The sequence below is a fragment of the Corvus brachyrhynchos genome, unplaced genomic scaffold (genome assembly GCF_000691975.1).
Source record: "Corvus brachyrhynchos isolate BGI_N302 unplaced genomic scaffold, ASM69197v1 scaffold146, whole genome shotgun sequence".
Lineage (NCBI taxonomy): Eukaryota > Metazoa > Chordata > Aves > Passeriformes > Corvidae > Corvus > Corvus brachyrhynchos.
The window spans coordinates 1,529,665-1,548,399 of NW_008238960.1; the positions used below are offsets into that span (position 1 = coordinate 1,529,665).

Here is an 18,735-nt window from a genome sequence, read left to right on the forward strand (position 1 = left end):
TTGGCTGGGAAGGTCTGATCCAAAGGCTGATTTAAGTGGACTCACACTGGAGACATACCAATGCAGCTTGGGCACGATGTGGAAACCCCCAGGTGGGTGTTAGTAGATGCTGTCCCCAGTGTGGAGATGTGGCTGTGAAAGTCACTGCACCCAGACTGTTCCTGGATTCCAGTACTCCTTGGATGCTAAAACCACCTACAGCAAGCATCTCAGATTATAGCAGCTGAAAGAATACTGTTATTTGTACATGGTCCCAGTGTTACAGAGCTGCAAACATGACAAAATGTCTTTTCCTCTTTTCTCCTCTCCCACATGCTGTGCCTAGCTGCAGAATGGCTCAAGCTCTGGCTGGATTGACAGAGCAATGTCAACAGTAAAAACACCACATACGGTTGCAAGAATTCAGTAAGAATCACAGCTGGGCTCCCAGGGAAGACAACCGTCCCCCTTGCATCTCAGTGCTTGACACAAGAACCCTGATGATGCTCAGTGCTCTTCTCTAGAGAGGAAATTGATTCTGCCCCAAGAATAAAGCACTGTAAACCTGCAGCCAGCACTAGAGAACTAGGAAAAAGGCACTTGAGAGCAGGTGTACAACACTCATCTCTCAAACACACTTAAGGACCCGAAATCTTATGCAAAATGTTTGCATTACACTTTCCAATCACTCGCAATGTGCAACGGGCTTCTTTTCTGTCTCTTTTTGAGTACCTGGACTTCAAAACCCTTGCTTCTCAATAGCTCAAAAATGACAGGGTGCTTCCATGGCCCAGGCTGTGATCTTGCAGCACATCCAAATGCCAGCAGGAGTTGGCCTGTGCTTTTGAGAGGTGCTCCAGGCAACAAAATGAGTGGAAGAACTTTAACAGTAATTCAAGAGGAGCTTTAAAAAATTTATTAATTCTACAATGAAGAAAACTGGCTGCTTTCATGAGATTCAGTCAGGTCAAACCAGCTAATTCAGAGCAGGAGGTAAAAGCATGGAGGCTAACACAGCAGCTTTGGAAAATCCACATAACTATGCATTGCTTGAAGGGGCAGGCAGGGCCCCGCTCCCTGGGGAGCTCAGCCAGGACATGCACACCACAGGACCTAGCTGTGGGCATTGCATATGTGCAACATCTGGCTCTCTTTTCAGAAGCATCCTTCCGACTAGAGCAACCCAGCAAGAATCAGCTCTTGCTGAAGACCCTGTGAACCAAACGCTTTTCAGGCTGGAGCTTTGGGGATATCAAGGACATTCCACTGATGAGATAAAAGCGCAACAAAGGTTTTGATGAAAGGCTGCGCAAATTGATTGTTGTTTGCTCCACACAACAGCCCTTCTGGTGCACCACACCTTTTGTAAAACATAGTTCCATGAAACAAATTATTATCTCTAGTAGCTTCCTTCTACACACATTTCTGAAATACTTTCATTCTGAACTGTTTTGAGAGGAAACATTAAAAAGAATGGAAACCTGGCAATTAATCAGATGGAAACCTTTGTTTCCATTTTACAGAATAGGAAAAATAAAAGAGAATTATAAAAAGAATACCCAACACTAACTGCTAAGTAGGGAAATGAAAGATAAGCAGAGGCCAGGGACTGGGAGCACTGGTGTGCTGCATGCGTTTACCTGCACTTGGACGTGGTTCTAAAGGGTGGGTCAGATCTGTGTTTGCTGTTCTCATTCAAACCCACATAAACACCTAGTTAGAAACTAGGTTTTGACAGATGAAAATTCTATTTTCTTAAAAACTCACAAAATAAAAACCTTGAAAATTGTCTTTCAAAGCATGGACGAAAGGTTCTCCTGGTCAAGACACAGAGCAAATATTTACAGGTGCTGGGGAGACACTATTTCCTCCCTTTAGGCTTCAACCTAGTGTCTGCCACATAATTTTATCCATTCAGTGATTTTTTTTTCCAGACATCTGCCAAGAGGAAATAACTTCACTGTATTGGGAGTCTGGGAATCCTAGAAAACAATCTTAAATCCATAAAATAATTGAAGTGCAGTTTTACTGAGCTGTTCAGTTCGATTCTGATTTTTACTACAATGTCAACAAGAGTTTAATTTGTTTTAAAGTTTAGGTTCTTAAATCTGAGTGATATACGGTAGTTTACAGCTTGCTGGCAACAGCTACTGTGGAAAAAAAAAATGGAAAGTGCATATAAAGGCGGTTCTAACTTTGACATTGTGAAAGCAGGGAGCAGTGCCAAAAGCAGCAAACAGCATGGCTTTCCCAATCCTGGCTGGCTTTAGGGACTGCTTGCTATTGACATCAGTCGCTATGGGATACATTTCCCTGCTCTAACAAATCTCATCTGGAGCCTGTAATTAAAAAAGAAATGTCTCAAAGTGTGATGTCTGTGGGTGGACATCATCCTCCTTATCTGCGGTGTCAAAGAGGACAATTTCTTTATTAAAGCCAGTTCTAAAGGTAGTAATTTTTCTGCATACATCTTTGGGGATGGTGGTGTCTTCTTTTCTAAACTGCTTGCTGAATGAAGGGTTTGGAGGTGTTTTTCTTTATAGTTTTTCTTCTTTTCTTTCAGAAGTCATCTCCAAAGTCAGTCTGATTTAAAAGGCACTTGGAGTGACTAAAAATATCTTTGCTGAGCAGATTAAGAAGTATCCCGTCTAAGCTGTAAAATTATAATAAAAATAATAGTGGTAATAATACTAATACTAATACTACTACTAATAATAATAGTAGTGATGTAGGTTTCCTGCTCCAGTGACTTTCCACCAGTGTCTTTGGCTGGCGCTCCTTGGTAAGTGCTGCTAAAAGCATTTACAGGAGCTGCCGGATGGCCGGGGAAGCTGATCTGCTTCAGGCACGCACCGGACATGCAAGGGGGAGAATGTGAAAAAGGGATGAGAAACACATGTCCCTGGGGAGGCAAGAAGGGGTTTTCTTGGCTGTTGGAGAGGGTGCCGGCCCCAGCTCTGCCATGGAATGCTGCTCCCAGCCAAGCATTCCCCATCCCACACGGCCATGTAGAGCATCCCCCCAGTACCCTGCAGGAGGTGATGGCTGAAACTCTCCTTCCTAACACACGCAGCCCAGACACAGTTGTCTGCTTGGGCCTTTCCCTCCGCCAACATTCCCCCCTCTCTCTTTTCATTTTCTTTTTTCGACCAGCTTTGATTGGAGCCAGAGCCTGGGGTAAATCAGAGGAATTTCTAGATTTTTCTGAGTGCTGTGAGCTCTTGCTGTTTTCCGATACCTACTTCCTGCCATATCTAAAATAACAGCAGCTGCACGGGCCTGATAGAGAAGAGCTCCAGGGGAGAAATTCTCACAAACGGGGTGGGAAAGAAAAAAAAAGGAAGAAAAAAGACACTTATTAGGGAGATGATAACACAGAGAGCCAGCATCAGATTAATTGTTGGAGTTGATAGCACCATAGGCTGTGGATGTTGTTGTCAGAAGAAAACAAATCCTGTAAATGGCCATGGGAATGATAAGTCTCCATGTTTGCTGGGATAACAGAGGTAGCTTTACAGCACTTGTCCTATTGTACGGAGTATCGTGCCTCGATTAGCTAATGTCTCTGAGGGTCAGATAAGTGAGGATGAATGTTCTGCCATAGAAGTTTTCATGCTTTCTCTTTGGTGTCACTATCTATGGAGAGCTGCAACAGAAATCTTTGTACATATACAGAAGGCCCAGTCTTTAGAGAAAAACATGACAGAACATGGAAAATTGTTGAAATTACATTGTTTTCCACGGAGAACATATGGTGCAGTGTTATCATTGTCTCATTACAAACCACATGAATGAGTACAGCCACTCAAGAGACTTCCAAATTGGTCCCACAAAGGGACCTTACATATTTGTATGAGAACTATGGCAGGAGAAGAATGTCTCTGTCCTACTGGAATAAAGGGGGACAGAAACAGACATGGTGCACTCATACGAAATATACTTATGCACCATTCAGTGCGCAAGAACATACTGAGATCTCCTTGAGATCCCTTGCCACCAACACAAACACTGCTTTAAATATCAGCACATCCAAACAACCAAAGGGAGTGTTCTTGAAACACTGCCAGTTAGTGAAATACGGGCAGTATTTCAGGTTATTGTATTTGCCATTAACCTTAACATATTAATGTAATTCTACAGTTACTCTGGGAACCATAACTTGAGTCTGTATCAAGTTTTGGGTCCTGAAATTTTCACCCAGTGTTAGAGATTTTCATGCACTACTTCTTTTTAACACAGGGCTTTTAAAAAGAGCATTAAGTGATAGGTTATCGTGATTGCGAATTGGAGCCTGATCCAAAGAGCACAGGAGACAATAGAAGAATTCCTACTCGCTTCAGTGAGCTTTGCATCAAGTTCTTATTAAACACAGACAGATATATGCAGAGGTGGTCTACAAATGTGCAATGTACTGGTCTGATGGCTTGGCAGGAAAAAATATCAGTCACTGTACTGTAAACATTCTATTTTGTTCATTATTCCCAAAAGATCATTTGAAATGTTTTAATGTTGACTAAAAAAAGAGGCAAGTAGATCTATTCTCTTATTTTGCCTGAATTTTGAAGCATGCAAGACTTCCCTGATGTCAGCAGACTTACTTCTGATTTCCACCACTCAAACAGGACAAGCACATTTCTGTGTTAACTTCAGTGTGTTGGTTTTAGTTCATATGCATGTGGGTACAGTTTGATCCTAGAGCCCTACCCACTTTCTAGGGAACTGTGGAAAACAATGTACAGGGTTTTAGTAGCAGTATGCAGTTTTTCTTTTCTAGATTTTAAACCATTTCTCTAGGACTAAAAATCCTTGCTTCATTGAGTACACAGCACAGCTGCCAATTGTTAATTGTTAAAACAAGATCATGTTAAGGTACTTGGTTCTTCCCATCCACAAAAGAGGCTCCTTAAGATATGAACCATATTTGGTTCATATTCAGGTAATTAAACAAAATGGCCAAGTTTAGGCAGACTAGACAATATTCTGGCATAAAATCATAAAACTGAAACTAGCTAAATCATTTTTTTTTAAAAGAAGTCACCCTTGACAATACAAAGAAAGTGAATTTGTATTCCTGCAAAAGTAGAAGTAGTTAGAAAATATGAGGCATTGCCTAATCCTGTTTTAAGCACTGTTATGGCTGTGCTGTATTACGTATGCTTATAGAGCAGTACATTTATAGTAAACTGGGTAAAGAATTTGGGAGTAGGATTAACAAGCTTTCCTTTTACACTAGACTAGATCAGATCACAGTAGGAGATCAATCTGCAACAATTCCCAACTTTTGTTCAAGAAAAGTGAGCATAGGGAAGGTCAGAGACAGACTAAAGAGCAGCATGGCAATTATTTACTGACATGAGGCTGGAAAGAATATCACATGGAGCACAATTTGGACTTTAGACACGTAGGAAAGAATGGTTCATTTTATGCCACTAATCAGAGCCAAGGATTAAGATATTTTGGAAAAGCCCTATTATTTCTCATTCTGCAAACCCGGATTTCATTACTGGTAAATCATGAAGATTATGAAGTCCGTTCATACAAATTAATTTCCTTTCCTGATTTCCATTGGCACATGAGATACAGATACATAACAGAAATAAAAGTTTGCAAAGGAAAAGAAAAAGATACACAGAAATGTCTGTTAGTACTTAAAAGCAAGGTAATCTCAAGTAAGGATGTAGCTAGAAGAATTGGTTTTGGGTCTGAACAGGTAGAAATCAGTGCAGCTGCACTACAACTAGATTGTTCTATGCTGACTTACTCCAGTTGCCTCTATCAAGAATACCCAAAGGTAAGTTTTCCCATTCATAACACTTTCATTTTGCAGCAGCAATGTAAAATCTAGATGTCTTTTCCATATTATGAGAAATATTCCCACCTAGACATCTTACCGAAGAATTCTTACAATCATTTTAATGTCACAAGATGTGGGGTTTTCCCCCTTCAGTGGTGCTTCCCCCCAGTGAAAGCTTTTCATATGAAATGTAAATCTGCCTTCAGACAACTTTCTGAACACAGACATTTTTCCAAAAATAGGCACAGGGGGATGGTGGCCGCATCCCTCAGGGGACCATGCACGACACAAAGCATGATACAGCCTCACCTGACGTCACAAGCATCTGCCAGCTCCTCCCTGAAGCAGGGTCTTAACTGACAGCAGAGAAATTTTGTTGGCCGCTGCAGAAATCTAGATTTTATCATCAGAGAAACCATAAAAATAGCCTTGAAACATCAGGTATACGTCTGGCTGACCTCCGGCTGGCTGACCAAACGTTTTTAGGGTCACAACTCACACCAGGAGACGTGGACAGCCTTGTATCTTACCCCCTTCCTCATTAAAATAAATTACAGTAGGTTTACTGCAAATTTCAAAAGCAGATTTTTTTTCTGAATATTCATCTAACATCCAAAGAAAAGGTCCATCCATTTGTAGATTTCTTGGCAGGAAATCTGGCATCTCTACCGAAGTCTGCTCACTTTTCATACTCTCCTCTGTGCTGAGTCCTTGAATCCAAAATATTCCTTATAATAATAAAGTCTACCCTACAGTTCGCTGATGGTACTGTTATGCAAGGGCCGGCCCTGGTTCCAACAAAATAGTTCATGGCAGCAGAAGGTGCTCTGTGGTGATGGTGATGTTCCTCATGACAAAATTCAGTGGAAGGGAAGGGATTACAGAGGAGTTTTCTCTTTTACTTTAGCAGATGATTTTTTTTTTTTCAGAAGTATCCAAGTGATTTTGGTCTGGAAACACTTATTTGGATGAGACACCATTCAGTCCAGGTGCTTTTCCTAAGATAATATTAAATATAGCTTTGGAAACTTCAGCAGATGTTCTGATTTTTTCTAGTTAAAAATTTCTTTTGCTACTACTCTGCCTTTATGTAAATAGCTAACTCTAATTGATTCTTTAATACAGTGATTCTTAATCTGTTGTGAATCTTCTGTTAATTTACTTTAGAGTCTGTTATTATTTCCCCTGATTTAACACATCCTGTTTTAGAACATCCATCGAAGCTGATGGAAAAAATTTTCATGGCACTTGGATCACATCCTAAATGTAACTTGAATGCCATCTTTCGAAAGTTGCAAAGTAAGGGGATTTCCTGTTTTATTCTTCAACTGTATAACCTTGAAAGTGAGCTTTTGCAAATCCTCAACTGCCTTGTCAAGGTCTGATCACTTCTACTCCTTGTAGCGCTATTTTTTTTGGGTAGTTTCCAACTGGGGAAAAGTCAATGGATAATATATTCTTATTTTTCTCATTTTTACTGACTGCCCTGTTACCCTCTAAGTCTTAAAACTGATATGAAAACTTCTCACTAAGTTCAGGTGATGGGACTACATTTACTCACAGACTACTTTCTACCCCCTTCATTTTCACCATATTTCTGAGGGGTTTTAGTCTCCCAATGGGAGCTTTCTCCACCCAGTGGCAGCTCTGAAGCCCTTTCCCTGCCCCTTAGAAAACCTGTCCATAGAACATGGAAATAAGCCATGGGGTTATTTGAGGGTCCTGCCCCAGGGGAGCTGCCCACCAAACCTTTCCACCTGCAGGCAATGCAGCCATCTCACTGCAGATCAATACAGACAGACAGGCTCCTCTACCCTCTCTCCTTGGATCTATGTAAGTTTAAGGAGCACAGAGCTCATTTCAACATCTCTCATTTTTCTCTAAACTATTAGAAAATTATTATTTACTAAACTATTAGAAAATTATTTTGGAGCAAAGTGAGGTATTCTTTAGACACACTCTTCCATGGCAGTCAAATCCTGGACTCTTACTACTCATTTGTACCATTTCACTTTTAGACAAACTCCTCTCTCTCACACCCACACTCATCCTTTCCCCTCTTCTTCCAGAATTCATCTATGCTCTTTTTTTTTTTTTTTTTTAATGGGGATGTTATATTTAACCCTCCTCTCATTTCTCTTTTTCTCAGGCCTTCTTTCACTCTAATTAAGCCATCAGGTAGTTTCACAGCCATACTCGAAGTCTGAAACTTTAAAATGCTTGCTAACCTTGCTACAGCTTCATGAGAAAGGTTCTTTTTTTTTACTAAGTTTCCCAAATAGAGTAAATGTATATACACACATGCACTCGCCTGTACTTGTCACAAAGGGTGAGAAGTACAGGCAAGTGCATGTGTGTATGTACATAAGTTCGTAAGCTTCCTCCCATCCCTTCCAATGTGCCGAATCCTTTGCAGCCCATGCAGAGCCCCAGCTTTGACTAGGGGTCCTGGAGTCTTGCAACACAGATCTGCCTCTGCCAGCAAGCACACACCAACTCAGCTGAGGGCTGCAGCTATCTCTGGAATTGTGAGTTAGCTATTAAAATAGCACAAGAAGCTGCTTTCACATTAGCATGTCCTTCTGGCAAACCTTTCCTTGACTTCAGCACAGCTGGTTCCTCTTAAAGGCTTTAGTTTGCCATTGAAATGGCATGAAATATCTGGGATATCAGCCTGCAAAAGGTAAGTCTGAACCCTCTAACCCCAAAGGCCATGGTCACCTTTATCTCTCCAACTCTGACTATGTGCTGAACAGGGAAGAAATCAGCAGTTTATCTGGTAACAATGGAGGTTTGCAGGTTCCTACCAAGTGGTGACAGCTCATCCAACTGTGAGTCTGTTGTTTAAATAGATGGTAGTGTGTGCTTTTCTGGCCTGTAAAGGCCCAGCACAGGTTTCCAGAAATAGTGGGAGAAATCCTGGAAATTTCTCTGAAGCAGCCACTGCCCCTGGGTTTGTCTGCTGATGCAAAAAGCATAGTCTTCTCTCTGTGGCTGATGGCACTTTCTGCCCTAGAATCAGTTTTGCTTCTTTTTCTTTTGTAATGAGATCTTTCCTCATCCTAGCATACTCTCTGTGAGGAAGAAAAAAACAAGAAAAAATGTCTGAAAACTCTTTCAGAGTTACCTAGGAGCTCAGGGTCTGGAACAGAACAGCCACCTCCATTTCTGATGGCCCTTCCAGAGAGATCTTGTGCAGTGTCTGGCTGAGGTACAACTTGCCAGAACTTGGACCCATTACAACACTCTGCAAAACCAGAATATGCATGGCATCAATTCTTGCAACTTCAGGGAGCTCTAATCTTTGGCTGCTGGGGCCCATGGTATGTCGTGCAATGGTTAACAGCTAATGAGGCAGGGAAATTTCTCAGGACAAAGAAAACAAACAGTGTAATTGAAAAAAATCAGGACCAGTTTCTCTTTTTATTTGGCAGTTTCACACAAAGTCATTTTAGATTGAGAAGAACATTTGAACCTTCCAGTACTACTGACCCAAAGACATTACTATAAGAAGATGCCTGGAGAAGCTGCTAATGCCTCATGCAGATGCTCTGAGGTGAAAAGCCTCAAGCCAATAGCTGAGTACAAGTGCAGTCTGGAGCTTAGTGGAACACAATCATCACAGAGGAAAAAAACGTAAGTCAACTAATAGCAAAGAGATTACCAGTCACTTCAGTCTTCCAGAAGAATAACTGGAAGCAAAAGCTTGGATGCCAGCACTAGTGACAATCACAGGTCAGAGGTGTGCAGCAGCATGGAGCTGCAATGGTTCAGGAACTGACTGCACAACAGAACCTCCACAGGATGGGCTTCTCCACCTGACCTCATGTTTCTAAAATGCTTTACTCAACAGGCACCTGCAGGATTTTCAGAAAAGTCAGTCACGAGTAGAAGAGACTTAGATCACTCTCGCCCACCACAACTACAAAGATGCAAAAGAATTGGAATAGAAAGTCTCATAGATCATTTCAGACACCCTTTATCTGTGTATGGATTTGCATATGCAGGATAGAAAAAAAGTTAAAATAAATATTCTTCAGTTTTGTATTTTTGGAGGCTTCTCCTCTGACCCCAAATAGCATTTTTTCTACTTTTTAAGTAATCTGCAGGAGATTTTGCTTATGAGGTGGCACTGAAACACCTATTTTCCCTGAAGCACTAGAAAAGGAACTGACTGCTGCTCCCAGGGTATCAAAATGGATTAATAATATCTACAGCAATACCTATTCTGCAATCTCAGAGGTATCACAAGAGCTATGAAATGGAACAGATCTTCAGCCCTAGCTCCCACAGAAATCTAACATCAAGAGCAATTGGGACAGAACAGACTTGAAGAGTCAAATCTTGTCTTCTGCACTCTCTGCAGCACTATGGCTGCAGAAGGGTCAAAATTAAGTAGAGAAATCATGTTTTAGTTATGCAAAGGAAAGGCAAGTGAAGAACATTCTTGTGTTTACATGGTGCTTTGATAACAAGCTATAGCTATGTAAGGATCAAAGAATTAATCCACTAATTATGGATTTGGATAGCCTGTAGCATTGCTTTTTCAAGACTGTTCCAGCACTCATACTGCAATTTACATGCTCAGGAACAATATGGTTTGGGAGTTTTGACACACTTGCAGTACCGTCTCACTCAGCTTTCTGCTATTTGTCTTGCAGTAGGTTTCATGGTGTGCAAAATGTAGACCTGCTGACAAAGTGAAGCCTGTAAAGGGGGTAGAGGGCTGGTCCAGCTCCCTGGTTTGCTGACAAACCCAGCCAGGCTGGCCAATGAGGAACAGGACTGCAGTTTTCCTACCGTATTTCTTACTCACCGATTGTTCCCAGGCATTTTCAGTGCCCAGGCTTTGCAGACTTCCTCAGTTGACAGAGGAGGAGGGGAACATTTTGAGGGTCTGCTTTTTTTCATAAGCTTCCTCCCAGACTGGTGATAAGCCTGTTGTGGAAGCCTGTGCCCCTTTGGTTGCAATCAGCATCAGCTCCTCAGAGAGGAGGAAAGAGCCAGAGCCAGGTTATCAAGCAGCCTGCTCTCTGCAGCAATGGTCAAGCCACTATCAGGCCCCTGACCCAGCCCCCCGCTGTCCAGCAGAAGCAGATGAAACAATGAGTGGTGCCGTGCAGAAATCTGCTCGGAAAAACTCCCTCTCTGCCTGTCTATCAGGGACCTGGCTTCCATGAATGCAGCTATTATGTGTGCTTTAACTACCAGCCCTTGGTCCTGTTCCCAACGAACCCAAAGGGAACTGTGTTATTGACTTAAGTGGGAGCAGAGGCAGGCCCCCACAGCTTGGGGATCCAGCAGCTTGCCAGTGCCTCTCCAAGTGCCCCGTACATGAAGTCAGGGAGGCTGCTCCCTCTGACACGGATGTGTTTGCTGGGCTGAGCCACCAGCCCAGCTCTGTGGAGGTGCTGTGGGGGCCCGTGCCATATTCTCCTCCCTCGAGAAGAGGGGGCTGCTACCACAACTTCCCCACAAGTGTTTTGACAGAAGGGGTTCAGGAATCAGGAGCACAGAGGCCAAGGCATGAGGCCACACCTGAGCAGCTAACATTGCTCAGCTCAGCAGAAACGATTCAAACAAACAACATATTCCTAAAATAATTTGCATCGGAACAAAGCTTTCTCACGAAGCTTGTGCTTCTGCAAGCCATGTATTTTCCTTGGCACTGCTTCAGGCTTAAAAGCAGATGTAAATGTTACCAAGGCTCAGATACAGCAACTTCTCCTCTCCCAACTGCCACAGAAAGCTTACAGAAAATAACCAACAAAATCTTTACCATTTGAAATGGCAACACCAACAGCCATTGATATAGAAATGGAAGAATCAATCAGGCATGGGAGTGAGAAGCAATTTCTTCCAAGATGCTCTCAGCTGGAAAGAGGGAGAGCAATGCAGCTTCAGACAAACACTTAATGATTTCAAGTGTTAACGAGAAGGTGTGTGTGCAGATGCACATCAAACAAAGGCTGTTTTTTCAACACTAAAAATACAGCTTTCTGCAGATTTCCTGTTGCTTGGTCAGCCTCCTGCTCCTTCCACCAGTGTCTGGGATCACTGACACTTCCTTGAAAGCCTTATACTCAAGGACCTCCCTGGAAATGTAAGTGCTGACGTTGAAAGAAAGAAAAGTTCCCTACTATATTTCACAGCATACCACAGCTAAGAGGTAGGCAGGTCTGCTCTGCGGGCAACTGCACACCTGGGGCTGCAGAAAACCAGGAAAGACACCTAGTCTGGTCATCTGTGCTTCTGGGAGCTTTCTTCTGGTGGGCCTCCTGGGAGACCCAATTCATCAAACCTGCTAGAAAGAGCAAACCCATTCCTGTGGGTGTGTGGTTTCATGTAACAGGATCCCCCTCCAACCCAGACGTGCAAGTCCACCGAAGGTCTGACTCGAACGCATTACTTCAGCCCTCCCTTACTCATCGCCTACAACCCAAGCCCCAAATGTTAACGACTCAGCATGTTTTATCACAGTAGCATGTACACTTTCAATCATCATTAGAGACGAGGAGGGTCTAGGCTCAGGAACCATGCCAGGTTAAGTAAAACTTTCCATGAGGAAAGCTATTTGTTTTCTCCCAGAGCTGTGAGGCTTCACCAAGAGGGAGGAAGGGAAAAGCTCGCCCTAGCCAAAAGTGTAGACAGTGTTACTGGACTTTGCAGACTACCTGCATGTTGTTCTAATGACATTTGGACTACTGGAAATCACTGAGTGAACTCAGGAGTTTTCAAAGGCATAATTGTGGCAGAAGCAGACTAAACTTAACGCCTCAAGAGCCAATCGCTTTAATCATGAAGCTGAGATGTATGAAAAAGGATACATTTCAGCGAAAGAATAATTCTGTCTGCTATGGTTCCTGTTCAAATAAACTATATCACCAAACCACGTGCATTTCCAGAATATAGAGGAGTAAAAAAAGAACATATGGTTTAGACGCAAAAAACTTTCATATATACTGTATAGGAGATATATGGACTTGTCAGACATCTAACGGTTCAACACTGTAAGCAATTCATGGGAATGACATTAGCAATAGCTCATATTACATCCAGGAGTTACAGCTTTTACTGCAAAAGTTATTTTTAAAAGAGCCATGTTTAAAATGAAATGGCTGGCGAGACTGCAGCTTTCAGTAACACTTTACCTGTGGTTTTGCCACTTTTACATACTTATTGGGGGCTTAATACTCCCAATTTACCTTTGCAGAGTAAAATACAAGTCGCAATGAGTGCATTCATTGGCATGGTGCTATAAAACTCACAGCTGTGCAAAGACAATCACAAGAACAAAAGCCTCCTTGTTTTAAAAAAGATGATTATGTGGTTCTGATACTTTCTGCTAGCCATATATCCAAACATCAGATACCTTTGTTTATGGCCTGTGTATTTTCATCTTACTATGCAAAGATTTATAGATCTGATCAAGTCAAGATCAGGATAGAGACCTTTATGAAAGCATTCACGTGCAGAGGAGGAGGCTGAATTAATATACAAAACTTCAGACAGGAGATCTCTCTTTCAGATACTGTTATTTCAGTTCTGGCTCCTACACAGGATTCAGGGCATTCTGGAAAACATTTTTTTCAACAGCATGTGGAACCCTGGACTCAAGGCCAGCAATGGGAGTGTGCTCCTGGTTTCAACTAAGCTGGCACTGCATCTCAAAATCTGAGATTAGAAACCAGACCTTCAGTACTCAAGCATTGAGTAATCAAGTACCTTGATCAAAGAATCCTCCAGGATGCTGCTTTGCTTTCAATTAAAAACTGCTTTTGTAAAGTTTTGTGCCTTAATGTAACAAATGGGATTACAGAATGTACAATACACCTTGAAATCTGCTGAGAATATAAGTGATACATTTTTTCCTGTTAGTACCAATGTTTTGCTTTTTCAAAATAGCTTAATTTTGATCTGTAATGAAAACTACATTATTTGATGTTTCTAACAGCAGGAAATAATTTCACAAATGAGTGTCATTCTGCTGCAGATAAAATATCTAATAGCTCGTGGGAGTGCCAGTTACAACCTGAAAAATGTTTCTTGGCATTAGCATGCTTAACTGAACTCTCTCCATCCTGGCAAAATGGAAGATTTGGAGCCCAGTTCTGTGTTCTACGCAGGCTACACTAGGTCCAGGAAAGGGAAATGGGGATGAGGAAGGTGATTTCAAGTCACCTTCAGCATCTCCTGCTGTGAGCCTGGCCAGTTCCCAGCTATCTGAACATCTGGAAAGCTGTGGGAACTTCCACTCTCCTGCCTCTGGCTTGGGGTTTCTTCTACGACTAAGAAAAGCACTTAAAATTCTGAAAAATTGTCTGAGCTGCCCTAGTCAACAGAAAAGAAGGAGGATTAGTTCAAGAGCAGACTAGCATAGCTTTTGACCCAAGTACTAGTTAGACAACTGCAGAGAGGAGCACACTCAAAATATAATTATAAAGATGTCAAAGATATAAATTAGGTAAATTTTCACATCTGGTTCAAGGGACCAGGAAGAATTCTCATCAGCTTGTAGCTTCCCCAAACTATCCATCTCTTTGGGCAATACTAATTCCACTTCACGTCTCAAAGGGCTGTATAGCAGACACATCAATACCTAAATAACATGTATTCTCTTAAAAGAAATTACAGTGTGGACTTGTTCTAAAGAGGCCCCTCAAGCCTGCCTGCCTGCCTAATGATTTTCCATGAGCTCCACCACCCTAGCACCCCACACTACTCCCAGGTTAGATCTGAAAGGCAAACGCCACTTAACCTTCACTGTCTAGGGCAGGGGTGGCACATGCCCATGGAGACACTGTCAGTCCCGGCATCACCCACCAGAGTGCCTCAATGTCCTGCTGGTTTCTGCAAGAGCTCCTGGTGCAGAGAACAGGAGATACTCCCTCTCCAGATGCAAAGGACCATGGACTCTTGCAGAGGACCAGGCATAAATGTCACAATTTCAACCACTTTTAATCAAATCTTCCTGTGAAACCAGCAAAGGCAGTCAGCCATAATCTTTGCTAAGAGGCTGAACTCAAAATTATTTGAAACGGGTGCTGGTATCCAAGCCAGATACCTTTCAGTATCAAGAGCATAGCCATAATATATCAGGTATCACTTTACAGCCTGCATTTTAAATATGTTCTATATGTGGAATCATATATTCACATACTGAAATGGACAGCACATTTAATGAGTAGCCCAGGTGGCTACTGTAGATTTTGATTTAAAATATGATTGCCAAGACTAGAACTTACTTGCCAAAATGGAATTCTCTTTGTGTGCTCCCTTTATATCACTTCAGCTACCCACCTTTACCAAAGCGAAAAATGTCATATAAAGGATCTATATTTATATAAATTCATTGACTGGTTTTTTCCATCTGTACTTTGCAGTGTAAATGGTCTATATTTGAATATACTCCAGAACAAAATGAATGAATATTACTTTGAACCTGTAAGCTGAAACCAAAAGATTTCTGTTTATACCCGGTCCAAGACTTCTCTGTGTATATGAGATACATAAATCAAACCTCCCTGAAGTGGTAAACAAGCAACCAGAATTTTATCAGATATAATCTGGGAAAATCAACTGGATATTTTATTTGTCTGGTAGTCCCCTGTCAGATGTCAATACCTCACACTTCTTAAATAATTTTAGGTAAAACTGGAGGTATTAGATAGCTACAAGATGTTGTGAAGATATACTTATTAAAATGAGAGATGCTTTGAGAATTTAATTTTTAATGTCATTAAAATATTTAATAATCAGGGAATAGAAAAAGAGTTGTTATACTTGGAGTAGCAGGAAAGGAATGCAGTTAAGTACACCTGACTAGTCTCTGGCTTTCACATTGTTCACAAGTGCTACAGATATTCCACCTACTCCCCCAACAAGAAAAACGCTTAGAGGTGGATATACTAGTAATTAAAAATGGTGATAGCTTAAAAAAAACCTCCTATTCTAAAAAAAAGTCAGGCCCATGGACAAACGAGTTGCTCCTATTTTGTACGAGCCACTCATCAAAACCCACGATCCCTTGTTCCACCTTTATGGCCAGAGGTGTGAATGGAGCAGCACCAGGCACAAAGGTGCTGCATACATGCTTTGCCTTTTCCATGCTGATCTCAGTGAGCAGCACATCCTGGGACACCAGGAGCAAACACTGGTGGTTTCCAGGCAGTCACCAGAGAGGCCAAACTGCCCTTTGAGACTGTGTGACGCAGCCCAGACACCACCATTCTGTAACTGACAGGTGAGCACGAGAAGGGGATTTTTAACTGAAACAGGATGAGTGATTAGATAGTTGCTGGGGAGGATAAGATCACATCAGATGGGGCTTCAACTCACACATACTCTGGCCTATTGGTCGGCTTCTGCCACCCAGAGCGACCCTGCAGCACCCCTAAACTCACAGCTTCTGCCCTGCTTCTGCCCCTCTTCTTGAGGGCTGGACCTAGCTACTGGACATGGTTCCATGAGCTGACCCAACAGAAAACGATGTGGATTTTGCTGTTTTGGGCAGGCTAATTTTCCATTAGCCTGCTCTGCTGCTCCATAATCAATTGATACAACTCGAAGGAAGCAGCAAGAACATGTGACAGAGCAAGATGGATTGAGGCCACCCTTTTCATAGAAGCCTGCAGTTCCATCAGATTAAATGTAATGTGAAACCAGTATCTGCAGTAGTGGTAAAAGGCTGCCTTCATGAAATGAATATAGCACAGACCTAAAACAGGCTTCCAGCTTCATGCTCCTGTGCTGCATGTCTGAGGTGTGCCACAGCTCTGCATGGTTTGAACAGAGCATCTTGGCCAGCACAAATCCAACAAGAAACACTTCCTGCCTTTAGCCCCTCTGCTGCATGCTTTCTTTCTCTATTATCCAGATACCGAGACAAATATGAAGAGGGTAGTAGTCCACTCCAGATATACATAGAGTGGATGACCTTTTCTCCAGGCAGTGAGATAAGGTTTAGATAGGAAAAGGCAGCTCATGTGGGTTGAGCTCCATCAGTGTGACCCCTGAGACAAACCTAAATATCAGTTTAGCCATTTCTGATTGACCCCCTTAGAGGGAACTGGTGGTGTTTAATTCTTTGAACTACAAAGGCTTGGGTTTCTTCCTATTATATGCTGTTACAGGGACTGTTACATCTATGAACTCTTTCTTGGTCTACAGTTCTTGTTGTCAGCCACAGAACAATTTTAAAAGCCTGCTGGATGCCAAAGGGAACTATATCCAGATTTGGCTAGCTGAAGAGATCTTCAAAGTCAGCCTCAAGTATCGGTGCAGATATACATGGTGACTTCTACAATTAGTTCTGATCATCAGTTAGAGGACTGGTATGTATGTGTGCCCAGAGAAGAACGATGGAACAGAGATGACGTTTAAGGCTAAACCATTTACACTTTTTCAGAGAGAATGAGCATTGCTGAAAAACTAAAACCTCTCTCTGAGACCACATGGTAGCAAAGTTCCTCTGTTCCTCCACGAGAAACCTAAAGAAGACATGGCTGAGGAACTTCATTCACCCTTCATCCCTGAGATACAGTCCCATCTCTCCACTAGGGACCAGCCAAAGGCAACTTTCATGGTTCTGTCAGAGAAGAGGTTGCTGGACTTTTGAGAGGTAAAGCAGGTAAAGGCTGCCCCTTTCTTGTGCTTTTCTGCAAAAGGCAGCTATACACTACGTTTAGATTTATCTAAATTCTTTTCCTTACATAAATTCTGTTTTCTCTCAAACCCAAAATTCTGGCATGGCTTTTTGTTTTGGTTTGTGTACGTTTCTCATTTAGCTTGTTGAAATCGTGCTTCTTACAGCATAGGTAAGTGATAAAAATGCACACTGTATGAAGAAAACCTTGTCACAAAAGATGTGTTGTGCAAAACTAATGACCTTAATTAACTCCTAATTAGGAAAAGTTCCCGAGACCTCTCTATCATGTAACCAGTAACAACTTCTGTTAAGAAAAATAATTTTCCTAGAGTTCAAAAGCAAAGAGCTGCTACTCAGGCTCCAGAATATTAATTTGCAATCCTAATTCAGTGAGTAACATGCTGTTTAAAATAGAGTGACAAAATGTCCTTTTTTAAAAAAAACCCAGTGCAATGAATTGTCCTTAAATCCTCCCTGAAGGACAATAAAATTCAGATGTTCCTTGGCACCAGTTAGTTTCAATGCAGCCGTTTAAGTGACATTTCTTCTTCAACTAGCATGGTATGCTATATAGTTACGTGGCTATTGGAAGGGAATTCACATCCTGCATTAAGGTGAGGGTCCAGAATACTACTGGGATACTTAGCAGCAAATGCTAAATCGCAGTTCAATAAGGTCACGTAACCGAATTCCATATTATCCCTTTTATTTGGGAACTAGCGTCTTACAAGTTTATCACGGCATTTCAACTATTCAGTGGTGCATGTAGAATATATACACATACAGAATCTCACAAAACCAGAAAAAGAAAAAAAAAAGGAAAAAGCAGCAGCAAGGCTGCAATAAAACTGGGAAAAAGCAGTAGTCTTAATGTCAGATGCAAAGAGACTGAAAAGTGACGCTGAAAGATACGCCTCCATTTTTAATTTGAACCTTCTCAACTGAAGTAGAGCAGTTTAACATTTAGTTTCAGTGAACAGATTTGCACATCAGATGTTTCACTGCATTATGAATGGGACAATGTTAAATATGTTTTCACTGCAGCTCCACAGGTCACTGGCATGGGCGTAAGCCAAGAACATACAGTTAAGGTTATTACAACATAACTACTGGTCATGCAGCTAGAGCTCTATGCTAACAAACAACATTTAATGCTTAGACTATGTGGTTTCATTATTGTAAATGAAATGAAATGGTCCTTCCCTATATAAAGACAATCCAAGCAAAGTTCGCACCTTTCCACCAGGCTATTAATTGAACTTTTTTTCCACCAGGACTCGAAAGAAGGGGGGGTGGGGGGGAGGGGGCAGCGTGC

The 18,735-nt window shown here is 41.9% G+C and overlaps 1 protein-coding gene across 4 annotated transcripts in view; it reads right to left on the reverse strand.

Moving 5' to 3' along the window:
* NFATC1 (nuclear factor of activated T-cells 1) overlaps positions 1 to 18,735 on the reverse strand; it is a 101,711-nt gene that overhangs the window by 12,930 nt on the left and 70,046 nt on the right. The window lies entirely within an intron of this gene.